This window comes from Rousettus aegyptiacus, unplaced genomic scaffold, assembly GCF_014176215.1.
Source record: "Rousettus aegyptiacus isolate mRouAeg1 unplaced genomic scaffold, mRouAeg1.p scaffold_m13_p_4, whole genome shotgun sequence".
Classification (NCBI taxonomy): domain Eukaryota; kingdom Metazoa; phylum Chordata; class Mammalia; order Chiroptera; family Pteropodidae; genus Rousettus; species Rousettus aegyptiacus.
Genome location: NW_023416307.1, coordinates 120,889,381 through 120,906,242, shown reverse-complemented (window position 1 = coordinate 120,906,242; position 16,862 = coordinate 120,889,381). Strand labels below are relative to the sequence as shown.

The 16,862-nt window shown below is 49.6% G+C and overlaps 1 protein-coding gene across 2 annotated transcripts in view; it reads right to left on the bottom strand.

Annotated features, from left to right (window-relative positions):
• The window catches only part of SLC6A1 (solute carrier family 6 member 1), a 41,107-nt gene extending 24,466 nt beyond the window's left edge, over positions 1–16,641 (bottom strand). Inside the window, exon 1 of one of the 2 annotated variants that reach the window (XM_016121390.2) lies at positions 16,544–16,641. The gene's annotated coding sequence lies outside the window, so the exon portion shown is untranslated. Of the gene's footprint in view, positions 1–10,952; positions 11,238–16,543 lie in introns of those variants that run through there. The other variant, XM_016121391.2, reaches the window with a different exon arrangement.
• Positions 16,642–16,862: the final 221 nt, after the last annotated feature.

Here is a 16,862-nt window from a genome sequence, read left to right as displayed (position 1 = left end):
AGGCCAGAGTCTCAGGGCTGTCATTGTCCAGAGCCAGGACTGGGCCCAGAACTCCCTTGAAGTGACTGGGGTGCCATGAAGACATGAGGAGGCAGGAGGGGGGCAGTGGGCCTGAGAGTAGAGCCCCCGTTCCCTCCTATGACGCTGCGCTCACTCCTTGCTTTGTTTTGCTCCTGGTCTGTAATTACATAAATTACAGAGGTTTGCTTCAGACTGCAATCACTCTACTCGCTTTTATTGCTTTCTGAAACTGTGGTTCAGGAAAAAAATTAATATTGGGTTTGGCTTCATTCCAAGAGGAAACATAATGCAGTTTATTCTGTACTTAAGGGAAAAACGTTAGGCTCAATCAATTGAACGAGGTTTTACTGAGCATCTGTTGTGCCAGACCCATGCCAGCTCCTATCAGCCAGCATTTACTGAATACCAATTGTGTGCCAGGCATTTTACAGGTGCTATAACATCCAGTCCTCATTCCATTTCTGTACGCTGAAGGCCATGTCACCCATCTGACAGATAAGTAAACTGAGGCTTGCCAGCCTGGGGCTATTATAAAGGAGCCTCAAATGGCTTAGTGATTCAAGGCCTTGCTACTCAAAGTGTGGTTCTCTCAGGGGCAGAATTGGCATCACACGGGAGCCTGCTAGAAATGCAGAATTTTAGGCCCTCCTCCAGACCATGGAATCAGAAGCTGCATTTGAACAAGGTCCCAGTGATGCCGGGGCGCACGGCAGCTACAGAGCTGCAGAGTATGGATGACCCTGATTACTTCACAGAGCTTGATTCAAATCCCTGTGTGGCCGGGGGCCAGAGTTTTAGCTTGCTGGAGTCTATTTTATCATCTGTAAATACAGATCCCTCTACTTTACACGATTGTTGTGAAACTCTGAAGTGAGATAATGCACGGAAAGAGGCCAGTGAAAGCAGAGGGCCTGGCACACAGGAAGTGCTCAATAAATAGCAGCTTAGAGTGCCATTCAAAGAGATGAATGGCCGCAGAAGTGCTTTGTAATTGAAAAACGTTGTATAAATGCGAGGACCAATTAATGGCTGATGATCAGATGCAGAAGGTTAGAGGGAAGCTGGAACTGTGCAGGTGGATGACAGGTGCTGTGGGAAGCCCTTGTCATGCATTGCCTGATGGAGAAGGGGCAGCTGGACAGGGTCTTAAAGACCTCAGGAATTTAGCCTTAGAGGCCTAAGCCCAGTCAGGGACTGAGGAGTCAATCTTTGCCAGGGTGCAAGCTATAGGTAAAACAGACAGCTGCAGATCTAGATGGCAGGCCCTCATTCCTGGACTCTCAGCCAGTGGGGCTTGGGGCCAGGAGCTCTGCAGCCTCCTTCCTGGTACAGACTTGCTCTATGCCACATCATTACACTTGGTCTACACCAGCAGTCTATAGATGAAGAAAAAGGCCTGGAAAAGGCTGGTGGCTGGCCCAAGATCACACAGCATGCAAATGGTATCCTTACAAATCCCCCACCACCGCAACTCTTGGCCCATTGTACCCACTTACTCAAGAGATGAAGGAAAGCAGCTCCACATCTTGGTGTAAAGCCCTCAGCTGCCTCAACATACCTGAGACGTAATTTACAGACCCAAGTGCATTTCTCAGGAGCATTTATTGAATGCCGATTCTTCACAATATTCCAGTGTGACTTTCAAGTAAGTTACTTATTTTTTTCAGGTATTTGTTTCTTCATCAGGAAATGAGGCCAATAGTAATCACCTCATTGTTCGAGGGCTGGATTTGAATTTTGTAGCACTGTGCCGAGCCCAGCAAGTGCTAAATATATTGAAGCTAAAGTTATTATTAGTTCCATTTTGCACAGGATAGTACTGAGCTCAGAGAGGTCAAATGAGTTACCCAAGGTCACACAGGATTTAACACAGGTCCTCTGAATCAGGCTGGTGGTATCTGACTACCCAGCAGGTACCTCCCAGACACTGGCTCATGTGAAATTCTCTAAAGCCTTTAGATGTGGCCTTATGACCTATCTGAGCCTGACTGCTGGGTTACAAAGGGGGAGAGATGTGACTGCATAGACATGAGTTCTCCTGGCCTCACAGCCCCATGACACATGAAGAAATGGAGGCTCCTGCTCTTCCCCTCTGCTTGTAGCCTCTGAGAGCCTGGAAATCAGTTTTTTGAGATGCCTCCGAAAACAGAACATAGGAGAAAGCTAAAGGACACCCCACCTCAACCACCAGAGTGAGAAAAAAAATCAACTTTATAAATCCTGGAGCTTACTACAGTCATCCGGAAGTAAAATGAACTCCAGGAGTCATAATTCTCTTTTTTCTGTGGTTGCATACAGAAAAACACAAAATAATCCCAAACTTTTCATTAAAAAAAGAAGGAAAGAAAAAGGAGAGCTCAGAATGAGTGAAGAAAGTGAGCCAGGCACTTACTAACATGCCAAGGCCTGTTATAAATGCTTTATGTATATTAACCTTCTATTATTGACCCCCCCATTTTACTTATGGTAAACTGAGGCACATAAAGGTTAAAATGACTTGTCAAAGGTCTTTCAGCTAGGAACTAGGAGGGCGAAGACATGAACCCAGGCAGCTGGGCTCCGGTGCCCACACTCTTAACCATTCTGCTCTAAGATCTCTAGTGGAGCGCCTCTGGAAATCCCAAGCTTCACCTTTGGGGTAAGAGTAGCTCATTTCCAGCAGGCAATTACCTCTAGGACAAATCCCCACGAGGATAAGGCCTGCTGCTCTTTTTGAGAAGCGCAAGAGAGGCTGCTGGCACTAGACCCTCTGAGCGCTGGCTCAAGGAAAGGCCCATGGTTGTACCGGGCAAACCCTGCAGGTGTTCCGGGAACCAATGAGAGGTCACATGGGATCCAGGCTGGGCAGTTCTCACCAGGCTGCTGGGGCTGTGGGCCCTAATTAGAGTCTCCCAGGAGGTAGCCAGGCCCGAGGGGTGGCAAGCCCTCAGGGAGTCCCCAGCTCTGTTCCAACTGCAAACATTGCCTATGGTTGCAGCAGCCAGGAGGTACAGCCATGAGGGCCCCATCTGCAAGGAGAAGGCCTTTCTAGGCGCTTATAGGAGAAGAAGAGGCACAGTTAGCTTGAGATTTTGGAGTCCACAGACTCTGGTTTAATACTTGATCCACACTGTACTAGCTGTGTGATCTTGAGCCAGTCATTTCCCATCTCCGTATGTTGGTTTCCGTCCGCGTGCAAAGAGAGTAGTCAGACTCTGACTTGTAGTGTGTCTTTTGACTTCCATGCTCCTTCTCATCTCATCTGACTTGTCTTGCTCACACAGTGGTTCGCAAACATCTGTTCTGGCCCTTAATTGCCTGCAACGCCCAACTGAGCACCTCGTTTTGTCACAGCAGTTTTCAATCCAATCCAACCCCCATCAACCATGAACCTCCAGGGAGCCAGGTCCCATGCTGGGTGCAGGGGGATAAGATGCAGTTGGAATCTGAGTTCTGCTGCCATTGAGCTCTCAGGACATCTGGGAGATGGGCCACGGAACCAATATCCACATGGTAAGTTCTTCCATAGACCAGAGAAGGAGTGATGGCACCCTACCAAGGGGCCCTGGGTTCAGGCAAGCAACAGGGAGAGGATGGCATTTGGGCTGGAGGAAAGGGGATAGAAGTAGGGACATTCTTTTTGTAATCACAGCTAGTGAAGCAGGACTATAATCCTTGTTCTTAATCACAAGCCGACCTGCTTCTGGTTCTTTCCAGGCACAAAGAATAGGATGGAAATGCATAATGTACTTTGAGACAACAAGGTGCCCGGCTTGGTTGGCTAGAATCTGGGGTGACTTAGGGAGAGTGGCTGTGAGATGGCCAGTAGCAGTAAAGGGCTTTGGATGCAGGAAAAGGGGGTGCATTGCATCCTATAATAGAACAATGATGACACAGAACGATTATTAAGTGATAATTACGTTTAGTGAATTCATGTCTGATCGTATTTAACTGCCACGACACCCTGCTGCACAGATGTAGAAACTGAGGCTCAAGAAGAAAAGCAATTTGCCCAGGATCCCAGGTCCAGGAGACTGCAGCTTGATTCCAAAGCCCATTTTTCTAACCACCCCTCCCCACTATGGGCGCTGGGGGAGGCTGGGGACATTGGAACCTTTTAGGTGGGGAGATCTCATGGGATGATGATTTTGCAAGAGCCTGGCAGCTGCGTGGGGGTGTAGGAGGGGGACAGGAAGACAGTACCTGAACTGGGACTGTGGTGGGGGCAATGGAGAAGACCCAGTCACTACACAGCTTGGCTTCTTTCCTGATTAATAACTAATTTTTCTATCCTATCTCCCTAGCTACTTTGTCACCTCTGTACTAATAGGACCTGGGCCTTAAACTGCTTCTACTTCTCCTTCAGCATCTCAAACAGTGCTACACGAACACGTGGTCTTTTCAATTCTACCCTCTGTGACAGGTGATGTTGTTATTACCAGTCTTCAAGAAATGTCTGTTTCGGAGAAAGTGCCACTCACTGGTCTCCAAAGCAGGGATGTGCCAGTGTTTAAGGAGGAGCTCTCAGGAAAGAGAGAGAAGAGAAGAGAAGAGAAGAGAAGAGAAGAGAAGAGAAGAGAAGAGAAGAGAAGAGAAGAGAAGAGAAGAGAAGAGAAGAGAAGAGAAGAGAAGAGAAGAGAAAAAAGGCCAGAGTTGGGGCATCTGGTGATTTCTGTGGTGTGAATGCTCCCACCACAGCTAGTTCTGGGCACTACCACAAGGTCACAGGATTGGGAAGAGAGGCACGCACTCTGAGAGTGGGGTCTTGATTGCCTCCTATAAGGAAAGCTCCAGAGATCACCTCCTTGGCTGGTACCAGGGCAGATTCTGCACTCCAGTGGGTGTAGCTGGAGGGAGGGGTTTAAAGCACAGCCCATACATGGATGCTTAGGAGTGGGAAGGGATGGGGAGAGAGGAGCACTGGAAGGGTGGGAGAGAGGATGGCAGGAAGAAGAAAGAGAAAAGAAGAGTGAAGGAAAATGGAGGGAGAAGAGAGAAGACAGGAAGAGAGGAGTAGCAGAGTAACAGGGAAAGGAAGCCCAGGAGGAACACAGAGACTCTGTGATCTCACGGAAACTTTGCATAACCCCAAGGAGGAAAGGCGTGAGCCTATAGTTTAACAATAAGAAACCTGTGGTTGGAGGAGGGCAAGGTTGCTAGTGATTGAGGAGCCGAGCTTGGAACCCAGGTCGCAAGGCCTCCCCACTGACTTCCTTCAGTTGATTCTAAAGGGATTTGCTGTGGGTCAGCCTATCAGTTTGGGCCTTCCACGGAGAGCTCAGAGAGCTCGAGACACCTTTTGAGAATGTTCCATGAACTGGGCACAGCAGGAACCCACAGTGGAGTAGGTCAAGGTTCTCAGCCTCTGCACACTCACAGTCCTGTTCCAGGTTGCTTCTTTCTTCCTGCCTTCCTTTGGCTAGTATGGGGAATTCTCAAGGATTTCTGCTCCATGGGACACCTCTGAAAAGATCCCTGACTCAAATGACTGGAAAGGATTCAGTCAGATCAGGAAATAAAAGTGACGTGATGGCCACCTGGCATTCTTTGGCATTGCTCTCTGCCTTTTAAGACATACTTGTAAGAAAACAGGGGAGTTAAATGTTCTCTCCTGTTCAAGATGTAATTGAAAGGCTCAGAGAAACATTAGGATAAAGGCCTTTTAAGCTCTCAGATTTGAGAAAAAGAAAAAAAATAATACTGCAGGGACTGGCTGAACTAAATGACAGTCTGTACTAAATCACATGCAGACGCACAGCCCAAATGGAGCTGGCTCTGTGCCAAAGAATGGCCCTTCAGTGATGGTGGCCCTGGGCACCTCCATGGTCTTCTATCAAGTGGTCATACTTGGGACTCCATTTCCTCCTCTTGACAACTCTGCAGGCTTTATCAGCCCCATTCTAGAGGTGAATATGCTAAGCCCCAATGATATACTATCTTGACCAAGATCACACAAAGTCATAAGAAGAACCACCACAGATCTCAAACGAGTGGCTCAAAGGCCAAATGGGTCTCACATATGTGCTTGGCTGAATGGCATCAGCTTAGAATTTTACCATTTAAATTTGCATGCTTTGGGGAGAGGGTATGAGTATGCATTTTCCAGTTTACTGCAAGTCCCACCATGACTAGCATCTTGTCCCTGAACCTCTGTACTCATTTATGTGACCTGCATGGCCCTCGATGGCCTTTGAATTTGAGATCCTAATACACATGGTACAATCTAGTCACTCCAGAGAGCTCGTTCCCTAAGTGGTAGAAGAAGGACCAGGTTAGTGTTGCCCCTTCCCTAGGGGATATGCAAAATTCTTGGGGATGGTGACATTTATAAAAGCACATTCGGTATTATAATTTTATATTTGGGAAACAAATTCTATTGTTCTCTTAATACAAGCTCAATTAGATTAAGAAAATGTTGAGAGAACTGCTTCAAGATAGTTTGCAAGAATGAGAAGGGCATGTATTTTCAGAATCGATTAAGAGTCAGATTCCAGGGTTTCAAATATTTCCCACAAGAGTAGGCTGATTTTCTTTTTAAAAGACCCGAATGAATGCTCACTTTAGTCAAGGCATCTATTCTTGATTCATTTACTTAGCTTTCAAAAGGAATCTTTATAGTGTGAATCTCCCCTTATTTGTAAAGTAAATATCCCACATAGTGAGAATAATCTACCAATTTGGGGAAATGGAATTTTTGTGAACAAATTTTCTTAAGTTCCATGAACAATAAACAAACTCAAGGGGTATTCGGAGATTTATTTGTCAGGAGCCATGATAGGGGCAAGCAGAATAAGGCAGTGTAAAGCCCTTTACACTGCCCAGCTCGAGGGCAAGAAAACCTGGTTCTGAGTCTCAGATCAGGTGCTGTGTTACCGAAGGTAAGTCACCTAACCTCTCTGTCTAAGACAAAGGTGATAATATCTACTTTTAGAGCTACTGTGAAGATTAAATGGGAGAATATGTAAAGTGATGAATACAGCACCTGGCAGATATTATGTCACCTGATTAGATCAAGTATTATTCTTTTTTTCCTTTTTCTTCTCTTTTAATAGCTGTTCGGGGAAAAGCCCTTGGCAGAATGCTATAGTTATCTTAACCTATGAGCAATCAATACAAGGGAACGGTGGGAGCCACTAGGAGATGTTGACCAAATAAAATTCTCAGAGCAAATTGTTCATTAAACATGATTCCCAAAGTGGACATGTGTACCTATCCTGTAATTAGCATGTTCATTCAAATCCTGGTTAAATGTCAACTGTCTTCATTTGTCCCTGATGCCTCTCTTGCCTGCACAGAATGGAGGTGTCAGAAACTAAGGTCTTGGGTTCATTGCTTCAGGCCCTGTCATCCAGCCCCAGGATCAGCAGTGAAGAAGCGACCCTCCCTCTCTGAGAATCCAGAAGCAGGTTGCTATCTCTGGGAGTTGACTGGCTTAGACAGGTTTGCGGGAAACGAACAAAATGGTTGCTTGCCTTTAAGGAATCAGAACCCCAGCTCTCACCATTGTTTTTGAAACAGCTAAATGCCTGAGTCCAGCACCCTCTTTCTGCTTTCAAAATGGAATGGGGTTGTCTGCCAGCTCCCATCACATCTCTGCCAGCATGCAAATGATGGACTTTGGGGTTTCTCAGGGTGTTAACCCCATGCTCTCCAATCACTGATTAGGAAGTAAATACATTGCACCAGCTGTGCAAGAGACAGAAATGAGGAGTATGAGTGAGAACATTTATTTTTCAAAAGGGTTTGTAGGCTTGAGGTCATTTGGATAGCTGGCATGAAGAAAACACAACTTCCCCTAGTGTGGGCTGAACATAGGTTTTTAGGGACAGTACATTTGCAGGAAAATCAATCATGCTTTCCAAATGGAAAATATTTGTGCATATTTTTGTTGATGGCGACTGTTCATTTGTTCAACTGATATTCACCAGCCTGGAATGAAGAGCCTGTTATTGTTCTTGTACTTGCTTTAGTCATTCCATTCTTCCGATCCCATAAATTAGAAGCAATACATGGTTGGGAGCAATCTGACCCCTCTCCCTGGTTAACAATAATAGTGATTTTTGACTGAGCTATGCCCAGGAGGGGGCTTGATGCTCAACTACCTTACTTGGTCTTACAACAATCTCATGAGGTAAGTCTGTTATTATCTCCATTTTGCAGATGGGGACACTAAGGCTCAGAGAGGTGAAGTAATCAGCCCAGGGTCACACGGCTAGGAAGCGAGAGGGCGGGCCTTGATTTTGGCACCAAAGCTGATGTTTGGAGCTAACTGACCATACTGTTCCCCTACTCCTCCTGTGCTGGAATTGTCGCTCCTGGCCCATTAGATCTCCATAAACACACCACTCAACAGCCTGTGGAGAGGTCCAGGGGCTCTGAGCGCAGGGCTCAAAGCTGGCTCCCTTCTGCATCCGTATCCCACCGACCACCCTCCCTTCACAGTGCCCATTTCCAGGCCCTCTCCACAACAGTTTGGAGTTTAAATCCCACCCCACCTCTGGCCCAGTTGTGAACATGAGGGGAAGAGTCACTTTACCTCTTTTCACCTCACTACGTGCCTCCATGAAGTGAAGGTGAGTCTCTCTTTCTGCTGAGGTCATGGGAAGAACAGAACAAAGCACATTTGCTCGCACCTGCCCCAGCCCCACCAGCCCAGAGCCTCCTTTTTGGGGAAGCTCAAACCCTAGATACAGTCCCCTCTGCTCTCTCGCTTGTTCGCTCCAGCAGCTCCCGAATCAGCATTCAACACACATCACTCTGCCTTGTACAACGCCATTATCTCCTGAGGACACAGGCTCTGTTGCCACGGCAACCAGAGCCCTTCCACCAACTCTACTTAATAATTTCTCAACAGCAGGCGGAGCAGAGCTGGGCTGGCTTGGGGTTAGAAGCTCCAGGTCCTAGCACCTACGGGCCTGGGACTCTTCTGCAGGCCTTGGTTTATCCATCTATAACACAGAGGTGTCTGAAATGGTGGGTTTTGTGGCTCTCCCTGGGTAGAAAAATCTGAGAAAAAGCTTTGGAGGTCCAGAAAGTAGAAAGCAGGAAACCAGAGCTACTGGGGAGGAGCTAGAGGTTTGCATGACATTTTAAAATCCACAAGAAGAACCAGAAGCTACCTTTGGTGAACGTGCACTCTCCTTCTGCTGAAATGCCTCCAAATTATCACTTTTCAAACACTCATGCAATCTCTGTGACATGCCAGATTCAGGGCTGGGGTTGGTTAGGAGACATAGTTTTTTTGCCTGCAGCCATCAGAACCCTCACTCTGCCCAGTTTGCAGATGTGCAAACTGAGGATCAGAGAGGGCAAAGGGGTTGTCCGTGGTCACTCAGCAATTTCAGAAAGGAAGTCCAGCCATGCAGAAAGGCCATTCTGGTGGTGCCTAGAGAAAAGGGACAGTCCCCTGTCCTGTCCCTCTGCCCCACTCAGCACACGGCTGATCAATTCTGGCCCCTACCTGTGTGGCCTCCAGCTCTCACTTAAGGAGCCACACAATCAAAAGCAAGAGGTAAGTACCTACTAGAGGTTCCTCACTACATGGGCGCCAGAGATTCCAGAAGACACAGCATTCCTGCTCTTAAGAAATGTATGGCTTTGACTTTGAGCAGCTCTTCAAAGCAGGAACAACACCTCGTTTATCTCCATGATCCATGGTAGGGCCTGGTACACAGTAGGTGCTCAAAGTTTTATTAGGTCCAGTTCTTTACCCACATCTGTCCCTGAAGGTAACTTGTCTAGATCTCCCCAGAGGCTTCTAAGAAAATCTCCAGAGTAGCCACTGGTGTCCCCAGATCCAAGGAACCGCTGCAGACTCTGTGCTGGGGACGGGACAGATGCGAACAAGGCTTTGTGACTCTTGTCTGGCTCCAAGGTTGGGAAGGGGGCGCTTCTTCCTTGGCCCAGGCTGATGGCAATACCATTGTAGCCCAGCAGGGCTATTTAACTCCTCTGGGCTTGGCGTTCTCATTTAATACCCGTGGCATAATTAACAGTGCTGCATCTGCTCTGTCATTAGTAGCATTCACTGCCATTTGAGAAAGGGCTCTTATCTTCCCCAGTCATTAGTTTTGGGGAGGCTATTACGGGGGAAATAGAGGAGGAAGTGTGGCATGCAGCCTCCCTTCCCCCCTGCCTGGGCATGGGGAGCAGCCATCCAGTCCAGCCCCCTTAACTTTACCGACTGAGTATGCAAAGCTCAGAGAGGGGAGGGACCCTGCCCAAGGCCCCGGAAGGCTCAAGTCCAGCAGGACTGGAGGCTGCTCTCCCGCTTCTTTCTCAGGTCTCCAGGCCCTGTACTTTGGGTCCCGCAGACCCAAGTCGGAGTTCCAGCTCTGCCGCATGCCAGCAAGGTAATCTTGGACAACCACATGAACTCCCTGGGCTGCAGTTTCCTCGGACACTGGAACACTGCTCGTAAAGTGCTCAGCTCAGTGCCTGCGTCACCGTCCGAGCTCAGGACTGGGGCTTATACATATTGAGTATTTGGGATCACCACACCGAACCAACTAAACGTGCACGTGTAATACATGTATGCATTTACATTCCGTATTCACAGAATTCTCTCCAGTAAGACTACCTTTTTCCCATCTCCAAAACCACTTTTGTTTTTTAATCATAGGTGAATCCTTGACCTCGAGCTCTGGAAACATCTCACATGGAAGCAGAGGGGCTCAGGTGGCAGCAAGGCTGGACTGCAGGTTGGAGCACAGACAGCACATGGGGAGCCAGTGGCCTTTGTTCAAAATCTACGTAACTCAGATCAAGCGGCTTCACCTCCCTCAGCCTCGGGGTCCTCCTGCCAATGGGGACAGTGGCACCAATCCTCCAGCATTGTTCTCACTGGCCTGGGGCAGCCCAGGACTGGCACCCCGAAGACTCTCCATATGTGGTGGTCAGGGCCAGGCTGGCCATGCAACCAGGGGACATATCAAGTCCTTAGGTGTCCTTACCTCCCCTAGCACTCCAGAAGTAAGCTCCCAGAACTCTTGATATTCCACATTCTTCAGCAGGAACAGCAGTTCAAGGCCTGAGGGAAAGTAGGGTAATGGCCAGGGCAAGTGGTTTCCATTTCATATCCTCTCTCTTCTTGACCTCCAGTCAAACCCCCGTGACTTTATGGACTGAGCATGCAAAGCCCAGAGAGAGGAAGGACCCTGCCCCAGCAGGCTTGAGGCCGGCAGAACTGGGCATGGCTTAGGACCACACAGCCGGCTCAGTGGGTACCAAACGTCCCGAGGCTCATGTCCGAACACTTTCCCACCTTTGTGCTGGTTACCAAAGCCCTTAGATGCTTCTAGACAATCTCACAGGGCCCCTGGTGTTCACTTTTACCCAAATCCATCTAGATAAGCATACTGTGTGCCTTGCATGAGTGTCTGAGAACAATTGTCCCTTCCTTTCCCATGTCCCGCCACCCCTGGGAGCTCCCAGGCTAAGTGAGCACACTTCGAACCCCAAATGAAGGACACATTAGCCTTGGGCCAGAACTCAGGTAAGGCTAGAACAAGATGTCACAGCCCTTTTCTCCCAAACATCATGGCTGTACCTCCCCACGCGATCCTGCAATATTCACCCCTGCGTGCTCTGTGTTCTGCCTCCTACAGTCCCGGGCTCATCTGGGCTCCTTCTCAAGAAGCTACCTGGTAAATTAGGACTGGTAAATTCAGCTGGGAAACTAGAGGTCAGGGACGAGAGTGCTCAGGGCTTCCCCTATCCAAAAGATGGAAATAATGGTAATAAAAATATTATTTTCACCTGGAGCTCCCAGCGCTATTGCACACTTCAAAGGAGAAAGCACTTTGTGAAATTCTACATAAGTGTTAGGTATATGTGTACTCTGTGTGTGCAAAGAAGCCCCATTTGAATCAAGGTCACTCTGATTTGGGCTTTATGAGAAAATTAAGAGAAAAAAGTCTCTTTTGTTTGAGAGATTTTTCTCCAGGGTCTCAAGGATTATGTTTTCTTCACCTGGAATACTTTATTCAAGATCAAAAAAAAGAACAGCTACAAGAGCATTTTTCTTTTGCAAACTGTAAAGTGCTGTTCTGATGCCTGGGAGTACTGTTATTAGTACTAATTCCAGCAAATAATAATACTAATACTAAATGTCATTGCTCACCTCCTTGTGGCTGCTGCCCTCACCCTGCACAGAACCTCCTTACCAAGCAATAAAGCCACGAGAGCAACCTGCCGTGAATGCCTTTCAGGGCATCTTTGACCTTCAGTGTCCCTCTGGCCAGGGCTCAGTGATCTCAAGAGCTGGCATGTAACACTGATCTTGCAGACACTATGCAGCTGACAGGTGGGCAAGGCTGCAGGTCACTGACTGAGGCAGCATCCTGCAGCCTGGCCTGTGTGCCAGAATCCCATCCGGCCGTGGAAGCTGGGGGCCCCTCTCGCCAAGAGCCAAGCCAAGAGGGCCCCTGGTCGCCTAACGTGGCCCGTTCCACCTAGCCGCACACCCTTTGCTTTCAGAGTGCCGCAGCCAATCACTCTGCAAGACCTGGCCTCCTTGTAATTTCCAATTTGCGAGAAATGTAAAAATAGAAGGCCATTCGCTGCAGGCAGCTCGCATCAAATTGGATGCCACTTTTGTGTCTTGTCAGATCATGATAAACGGAGGTGATGGCTACGTCGAATACTCTCAGTGGCTTCCAGAGCAGCGAGAAGGTGGTGACAAATTGGGGCACACCTAAGAAAGAGGGAAAGGTGGCTGGGTACCCAATGTCAACACTGACTTTAAGTGATTTTAAAGTCTAAGTCACAACTATGTTGTAACAGGCTGGGCACCTAAGGGTGAATTCCAGTTTTGCAACTTAGCAGCTGAGGGACATTGGACACAAATTCATCTCTCTGGGCCTCGGCTTCCCCAGTTACCAAACAGAAGCTGTCAAACTACTGGCCTCTCAGAGCTGTGGCAAAGCTCAACTGATGAAAAACAAATGAGAAGTGCTTTCTAACTATGTAGATCCTTAAACAGGAGTCTGGTCCTTGCTAAGTGACAATGCCAGGGGCTATTTCATGGCAGGGATATCAACATGTTGTTGATATGGGGGCTCCAGGGCCATTTACCAGCTCAGCAATCCTGCAGCAAGTGCCTTAACCTCTCTCGTCTGTTTCCTCATCTGTTCAGGGACAATTCTACTACTCCTCACGGGGTTTTGTTAAAATTAAATGCAATAATATAAGTAGAGCACACAGCACATTCCCTGGAAGATCATCAACTTGCAATTACTGTTAGTTATTATTGTTATAGATGATATGATCATTGGAACAATATTTTTTTTTCTGTTTATGACTGAATCCGAGCCTGTGCTGAAACATCACAGCTTGCATTCACACCTACCATCTATGCCAGGCAACCCTTATCTCCACTGTTAGCTGCTTCCCACTCACTCTTAATCCCCTTCCCCTTTTTACTGAGGGCTTCAGCTGAGCTCCGAGGGAACATGCTGGTTCACAAAGCTGAGGCTCATTTCCTGGAAAGACCAGTTTTGGGGTCCACATCTGGCTTCCTAGCCTTTTCCCCTCTCAAGTACCACTCTCGTTCCCTCTACCTCCCAGGGACCTTCAGAGCGTCAGGCGAAGGTGACAAAAATGACCGCGCTGGACTCGTTTAAGGAGCTGGAGCTGAGAAATGCCATGGGGCAGTGGACAAACATCTGATGATATCACTGAGAGGGGGCCCTGCTGCTCTTTGCAATTGGAGTCAATTCAAGGTTGTTTACACTGTACCAGGGGCTGTGTTCTGCCCACCATTCCCCAGGCACAGAGAAGCTCAGGCTTGCACAGTTGAACTGAGGGGCAGTTCTGATGTGGGCAAAGACAGGCCTGAAGCTGGGCACACCTTGGGCCACGTGACAGTGAGGGGCTCAGGCATCCCACCTGCTCCCAAGGACAAAGGGATATACTTTAGGATACAGGAGGTGGTGGGTAAGGCTTAATCAATAGAGGCTGACACTCTACCTGTGATGCTTACGTAAGCAAGGGGGTGGTAAGGGGGAAGAAGTGTCCGAATTCCAAGTGGCTTGGGACGTCCTACCTCAGCTGATGAGCTCACAGCCAAGACTAGCAACTATGTCTTTGCAATGGCGAGAAGCTGCCTGGCATTTGCACTTTAGATAATGTTGCTCTTGGCATATGCTGAGAAGGTAGAGAAGCAGCCTGGCAGCAGGCTCAGGGGCCTCACTGTCCATCAAGTCCAACTATCACCTTACTACCTCACTTTATGGAGGTGAAAACCAAGGCCTAGAGACTAAGCAAGTGTTTGCGGGGAAATCAGAAGAGCAGGGTTCAAATCCTTGCCCCACCTCCGCCTAGCTGTGTGACCTTGGGCAAGTCACCTCTTCTCCATAAGTTGCAGTTTCTTCACCTCTGCAATGGGAGATTAGAATTGTACCCACTGCACAAAGTTACTGTAGGAATTATAAACTGGGCACATTGGAACCTTTTAGTACTTCATTCCTTCCTTCCAATGGGAATGAGAACTGACCCAAGGTCACCTGGCCAGAACATGGCAGCAACCCAGCTCAAAGCCAACTAACTCATCCAGGACTCATTCCTGGCTGCGGTCTCAGAGGTCACCTTTTATAAACTTACTGGCTCAATGACACAAGTACATATTGTACGTAGGTCCGTGCTAGTGCTGCCATCACCTTTCATCCAGGCAGTCTTTATTCTAAGACACTTATTGAGTGCCTGCTGTGTGCTGGGCCATGCGTCAACAACTTCGCAGTGTTTGGAGCTCCTGCTTGCCAGGCACGGGAAACCAGGGGAGCGACAGAACTGCTGTGCTTCTTTCAGCTTTGATGAACTTGCTTTTTCCTTGTCGTTACTCTCTAAGTTACCTACTCCTTGGCCTCTAGACACCATTCCCAGTCCCATCCGCGTTCCTGGGGAACCCACTTCTCACCAAGCCTCCAGCCCTGGCAAAAGGGTCGCACATCAGGAGAGATGGTACCCATTTTCTCTCCCAAGCGGCTGCCTCTCTCCTGTGTGCTTCTCAGGGATCGCCCCACTCTCCAGATGCTCTGCCTGACAAGCCCAACTGTATGTCCCACTGAACACACTGTTTGTCCTTCAAGGACTGGCCACTGAGCCAGTGCTTGGCTGGAGAGAGAGTGCTTTCTTTGTTTGCTGCCTGCCTCACAATTTATTTCTGAGGCTCAGGGGAGGCTCAGCCATTTTGCCCTGGCTGCTTTGGGAAAAGGTCCCTCCCACTCCTTGCTCCAAAGAGAAAGAGGGTGCAAGAAGCCTGTAGTTCCCACTGACCTCCTTTGTTCTGGAATTTGAGAGCTGGTATAGCCTTTCCAGATTCCCTTATGAATACATTTTTCTCAAAGTTCTCAAAGAGAGATGCTAGGCAATACATAGCACCCAACATCCCCTCTCTCACCAAGCACCCACCTTGTGTGTCACAGAAAAATGAAGGTCGACCCCAAAGTCCACTTGCATAGACTGAAAGGCGGAACATGTGACTTTTGGAAGTGTCACCAAAGCTCAGGAGCCATTTTATTCAGCACCCTCCACCCCCTGCTAGTTCTTAATGGGAATGAGGCTGAGCTTCCCCACATCAGGAAGAAACCGGGTGTTATCATTTGGCTTTATAAAATCCAATTTTCTCCTTGGGATTCAAGTCTGTTCTGGGAGATTAGCTCAGAACTTCAGTGGGGGCTGCCTGGTCTGAGTTCCTTGTCCAAAGACCAAGCCAAACTAGAACAGGGCATCTGTGGGTGCCACCCATGGGGGTACAAAGGGACCACACATGGAGACACGATGGTCATTGCTCCAGGTAACCAAGGCAGGCAGGCTGCGTAGCCTCTTTCCCCCATACCCAGGGAATAAATGCCAGGACATAGGCAAGAAGGTGAGACAGTCCGCGGCAGCAAGGGGACACAGTCCTCTCATAACCTCTGGAGGAGCCTCCTCACCCCACATCCCTCTGAAAAAGAGGTGGGGAGAGCGGCGCGAGCTCGTGTGCGTTCAGTCCGAACTGTGGTGTTTTTTTAGCCAACATTTCTTGAGAGCTGGAGCTAGTCCGAGAAAGGAAGGACGTGTCCCATCCCCAAGTCGCCCGCCCCTCCTTACTTCTTGAAGAAGAAATAGGGACATGGTATACCTCCGTGCAACTGGCCCCGGGACGGGAAAGTGGCGCACGGCCCCCAAACATTCACTCCTGGTCCCCCCACTATCCCCTGGGTGATGTACCCGGTGCTTCGACGACTCCAGCAGAGTCCAGCGCCAGCTGGGGATTCTAAGGGGCTCCAAGACAAGGGAAGGGCATCTCATTCGCGCGACCCTCGCGCGAGCACCCCTGGCCCCGCGCGACCCACGGGAATGGCTAGGGCGCGCGTCGACGGTAGGAGCGGCGCCCTGGTTCCTTCATGTGACCCGCTGCCAGGCGAGGCGCGGAGGTTAGAATCTCGGGGTGTCCGCCCCCCATCGCGCCCGGCCGGAGGCGTCAGCTCGGCGTGGCGTCCGTCCTGCCCGGGCCGTCCCGGGCTCTGCGCCCCGCGCCCCGACGCCCGCTGTCCGTTCCTACCTGCGGCCCGGGCTGCGCTGCCCTCGGCGAACGCTGCGCGGGCAGCTCGGCCACTCCGGTGCGCTCCCGGCGCGGGGCCGCTCCCGGCTCGCGCCGCGCTGCGCTCCCGGCTCCTCCGCTCCTCGGCTTCGCGCAGCTCGTCCGCAACCTCGCCACTCGCTGGGTCTTTCGAGGGCGGGCGGAGGGACGCGGGGAAGCGAGGGGCGGGGGAGCTTGGGCAGGAGGGGCGGGGAGCGCGGGCGGCGGGTGCGGGCGGGGCGGCTGCGCAGGAGCCCGCCCACCCGGGGAGGGGCCTGCCGGAGCCGCCGGGCCCCTACCC